The sequence below is a fragment of the Mus caroli genome, chromosome 15, assembly GCF_900094665.2.
Source record: "Mus caroli chromosome 15, CAROLI_EIJ_v1.1, whole genome shotgun sequence".
NCBI classification, from domain to species: domain Eukaryota; kingdom Metazoa; phylum Chordata; class Mammalia; order Rodentia; family Muridae; genus Mus; species Mus caroli.
The window spans coordinates 68,427,924-68,433,532 of NC_034584.1; positions in this window are offsets into that span (position 1 = coordinate 68,427,924).

A 5,609-nucleotide genomic window follows, 5' to 3' on the forward strand; every position below is an offset into this window, starting at 1 on the left:
ACAGTTCTGTAGACACAGGCAAAGAGCACGGTGCCAAGAAAGGTACTCAGTCCTTCCCTCTCACCTCCACAGCCAGAGTCCACACCATCCAAAGCTGGTGGAACTGGAAGCAGCCTGCCACCCTCTTGCCTGGACTGCAAGGGCTTGGCTTCTCACGCAGAGGCCAGGGGCCACCAGTCAATTCTACCTTGGTGTTCTCTCTGGACATATTCAAGTGCTGGTATTCAGACTCCTGGTCTGACATTTGGTTCTTGTTTTTCTTCCTTACTAGGGTTGGACTTCAAGCCCAGGATGAGTGGGAAGCAAGTATGGAAGTCACAAGTTCCGAAGACCCAGTTCTGAGGGAAAGTGAGGGCTTGCCAGAGCTTCAACTCTTCGTTGCTAGGATACAAGGCCTCGCTGGGCAGCACGATCACACAATCCACCATACCACTGACCCTGTACTTGCTCCTTTTCTCTCTCCTCTGCTCACAACATGTATAAACACATTGCCCATGGCCTAACACATCAGCTACAACTCATACACATGCACCCCCGTATTCATACTCACACACACCCAGTGTTACACCCCTCACATGTACATAAACATATCCCAACCACAGCTTGCACACACACACACACACACACACACACACACACACACACAGCTCATTGGTTAGTGGTGAACAGCAACGATCCACCTAGTGAGCTTTCCCAGGAGAGCCCAGCCTGGCCACCCTCACAGACAGGGCATGTGGGCTGATCCACCTCAAAGCAGAAAGTCAATGTCTGAGAAGACTGACTTCATTGGATCGTGTGTGCATCTGTGTGTGGGCCTCTGTGTGTGTGCACATACCCTATAATTATAGCTGTGCACCTGCATGCCCAGTTTGTAAAGTGCTAGGGATAGAACCCAGAGCCCCGTGTACGATCTACTAAACTTCATCCCCAACCCTGAAGGTATCACACTTCTGTAGAGCCAAGCACAAGCCACCTGCCACAGGCACATTGTCAGGATACTGGGTCATGAGTTCTTGGCCAGAGGCCTGACCAGCATGAACAGTGCATAGTTCATCCTACACTCAACCGGGGTGGCTGGTTCTTATGTGAAGGTCTCATAACACATCCAGCAGTCCTTTGAGTTTGCCCTATGCATGTTTCTGAGTCTATACTGGCTCTTGACACAGCTTGAGGTCCAAACCTGCAACAAGTGGCCTTTAGTGCTTATCCATACTGTGGTGAAGGTTGAATAGCCCCTCCAGGCAGAGGGCGCAACACTCAGTGTTGATTGGTGTTCTGGGCTGTAACTACTGGAGTATATAGCAGCATATGTCCCAAGGCCTGAGGACTCCTGGTCTGACACTTGGTTCTAAGCAGAAGGTGATTCTTGATCAAAGATCAGGGGAAAGAGAAAAGTCCTTTTTGTGCAGCTGTCTGTCTCGCTGTCCCCTCTGAGGCATCAGCAGTGCGCAGTTCAGACTGTTCTTCCAGAGAACATTCTGTGGGAAGTGTTCAGCCTTTCCCAAGCCCTCTGCATGTCCCAGCCAACAACGGAGTAGGGCCGGGCACCAGATATGGCCACTAGACAGAACCCCAAGAACCTTCTGCCCCTTTTACTATGTGGGGCAAGTAAAGCAGCCCTTGGCAGACCTTACATCTACAGAGGCCTGAATCTGGTGCCAATTCAGAACTTACCACCATCAGCTCCTATTGGTTATCTGCTGCCCAGTCTTAAAGACTGAAGGACTGGGCAAACTGGTGTCAGGAATGGTGTGGGGCTGTAACAGATGCTGCATATGTCGGAACAAGATGATGGACAGACTAGAATTCTGAGCTACAGCAGTAATCCCATCCTTCTGGAGACTGAGGCAGGAGGATGCTCAGCTTGAGGTCAGCCTGAGCAATAGAATGAATTCAGGGAGACAGAGTTAAAGGCAGAGACAGAGAGTTTTAATCTCTGTCTCTTTAGTCCATGACACATATTAAAGTAGACTACTGAAGACCATCCTAACAAGTGCCCACCCTTGTGGGATTGTAGGTGGGGTATTGGTCTCAATTCTCAATTCAACATGAACTAATAGTGGTTTAGAGCCAAGGGATAGAAGACTTGGTGGATGGAAAACCTAAAAAAGAAAACATCAGAATGCAGAGGACACTGGCAAGCCAGGGTCCCTAGATGTCACCCGAAGGATGCAGATGTGGAACCTGCTCAGATATGGCGTGGAATCTCTTGATAAACTTACATAGCAGAGTCCAGAGGAAGAACCCAAAAGAGCCCAGGTTTCCGAGCCAAAGTATAATATATGGTTAAACCATGAGTCTTTGTCACCTTAAAGGTGATTCCAGCAAGGACTCAGCAAGAAAGGGGACAGAGATCATGGCATGGCCATGGTTGCACAGCTGGGAAATGTCAGCCAATCCTCTGAGGAGCTGCAGAGTGAGGGGGAAACGCTGCTGGGAACTGGAGGAGCCGCTGCCCTTGTTAGAACGTGGAGAAGAGCTTGGTCTAACTCTGTTCCATCCCAGTATTTTTAGACCTTGCAAGTGAAGAATTAGATATTCAGCCAAAGGCATAACTGAGCACTGTGTGGCAGGCATGCACTGATGCTTTGGAAAGCTTAGAGCAGACTGGAGAGAGAGAGAGAGAAAAAAAAAGGATTCCAAAGTAGAATTTTTAATCAAAAGAAGAGAAGGGTAAAATGTACGAAATTCTCCACCTACTCATTAAAGAAATGGGAAAAAGCTGCTCAGGAAGAGCAAAGGTGTTGGGCCCGATGGTCTTGCTACAGTCAGGTACCATCCACTCCCAAGAAGGAAGAGTGATCACAAAAGTATCGGCAAGATCACCCAACAGCCCCTCTGTCACAGGCCTGCAGTTTCCCGGGGGCCTCAGAGACAAATTTATTTCAGGTGTGGGGGAGGGAAGGGAACAGGGGTGCTGTTGCTTGCTCAATCTCGTATCACACAGCTGGCTTCCCACTCCACCACCTCACTCCTCAGCTGCCTATATAGTCTTCCTCAAGCCTCAGTGCTATAATGGCATGGCTATATGTCTGCCTACACTGCAGAGGGTCCCTGTGAGCTTTTAAAGCTAGGCAGACCCACTGTGGGAACCAGTCCAGATTGTCCCAGATACTACAATTCCCCACAGAACTGGGCGGGGCTGTGTGTCTTGCTCCTTACACAATACCTGAATGTGGACAGTGCGGTCCTCAGGCATGGATAGACCTGCTGAAGGCACCCCCTCCCCTGCTGGGGGCCATGCAGCAAGACCACGGACAGAATTCTTGGAAACATCCCGGATACCTTCCCTTGCCTCAGATGTCAACAATCCTACAATAATCACAACAGGATACTGGTATACCAAGCCTGCTGCCCAGTTTCGTGCTTCACCGGGAAGAGATCCAAGGCTGAGTAAAACAAAGTAAGTTCCGTGTTACACCTTTTAGGAGTTTCAGGTCCATTTTATCTGCCAATTAAAAAGTTTAAAGATGGGGGATCGGGCAGGGCTCGTGGATCTCAGACACAGTAGACAGCAACAGGCACAGGGAAAGTACCAACCAAGCAGTCAGGGGATTACAAAACTGAAACCCAGCCCTCTGGGAGGTCTTGGGGTTTTTTTTTTAAGTGGTTTTGGTGGTACAGGGTGGAGGCGTATTCTACAACACTCTGCCGCTTCCTGTTTTCTTTCAGCCTCCTTCTCCACAGTGTTCTGGGAGCTGAGTGGAGTGCTGGGGTACTCAGCACTTACTTGCTACCAGCACTTCAACCCCTTAGGACTGTGCTGCTCTGGGGATGGAGGTTTTGATCAGCAGCCCCTGGGCTGAGGGGAAACCCTTCCTCCATTTCCCACCTCTAGCCAGAGCTTGACTGAGATCCTGTGTATGGCAGGCCAGACTCCTGCAACACCACCCAACTTCTTACACAAAGTTTCCCTTTGTTGTTGTTATCGTGAGTTTTAAGTGTGATTTTAAGGGCCTTATGGGGCTAAAAGAGTGGATCAGCAGTCAAAGAGCTCTGGACACTCTTCCAGAGGACCTGACTCCGATTCCCGGCACCCACACGACGGTTCACAACCCTCTAGTTCCAGGAAATCCAACGCTTTCCTCTGACTGGTGTTGGATACTGCATGTATGTGGTGCACAAGCCATACATGCAGGCAAAACACCCATACACATAAAGATAAAAATGGAACATTTTTAGCTGTAGCCCAGTGGCTGAGCACTTGCCTAGCACGTGCCAGTATCTGGCTATAGACACAACACCTCAGAAGAGAGGAGAAGACTGGGGTGGGGAGAAGGGAGCTACTTCTGCCCAAAATAACAGCCTCAAGATTCTTTCTTACTAGCCTTTGGTCCTGTTAAGGCTCTATGCCCCAGTATAGGAAATGCTAGGACCAGGAATGGGAGTGGGTGGGTTGGGGAGCAGGAGGAGGGGGTAGGAGATAGGGGATTTCCTGAGGGAAAACTAGGAAAAGGGATAACATTTGAAATGTAAATAAAGAAAATATTTAATAAAAAAATCCCTCTTACTTTCTTTTATTTTAATATTTTTATTAGGTATTTTCCTCATTTACATTTCCAATGCTATCCCAAAAGTCCCCCATACCCTCCTCCCCACTCCCCTACCCACCCACTCCCACTTTTTGGCCCTGGCATTCCCCTGTACTGGGGCATATAAAGTTTGCATGTCCAATGGGCCTCTCTTTCCAAATGACATTTTAAAAATGCTGCAGGCAAGATAATACCCGTAGCTCCCGTGATTCCTCTGCCCTCTACTGGTGAGGTCTCACCCTTGAAAACTTTGAAAGTCACGTTCCTTCCCACCAATGTCTGAGTGTGCACACAGGACACTCCCATGGGAACGGGCGTGTGCATTCTAGTCTCCCCCAGCAGGAGGGGAATCCTGTTTGTCTACACAGGATAGAGTGGTGACTTCACGGACAAATCCCTGTTCTAAAAATGTGATGAGGCCAAGAAAGAGAGAAAGCCAACAAAGCGGCTGGAGGTGCCCTTGCTGGCTGAGCACGGCCTGCAGGGAGGGGCTCACGGTTCTGATCACACCCGGTAGAGCCCATGTTGCAAGTGACGGGGCCCTATTCCTGCTGGCTTAGTTAGGGTTACTTTCCCTGTGAGGAAACACCATGATGAAAAGCAGCTTGGGGAAGGGAAAGTGAAGGGACTGAGGTAGCAGAATAAGCTCCATTTTGTTTAAGACTCCATTCTAAGTTAACTTGCCCTTAGAGAGGCACGGCCACTACTCTGTGAGGTCTGAGAAAAAGCATGAAATGTCCCTGGCAGTTGCAAAATGGGCACAGCAGCTGCAGCTAGCTGATAACAAGAGAGTGGACTAAGAAAACATAAATCAGCCGGGCAGTGATGGTGTATGCCTTTAATCCCAGCACTTGGGAGACAGACGGATTTCTGAGTTCGAGGCCAGCCTGGTCTACAGAGTGAGTTTCAGGATAGCCAGGGCTACACAGAGAAACCATGTCTCGAAAAAAAACAAAACAAAACAAAAAACAAGAAAGAAAGAAAAAAGAAAGGAAGGAAGGAAGGAAGGAAGGAAGGAAGGAAGGAAGGAAGGAAGGAAGGAAGGAAGGGAGGGAGGGAGGAAGAGAGAGAGAGAGA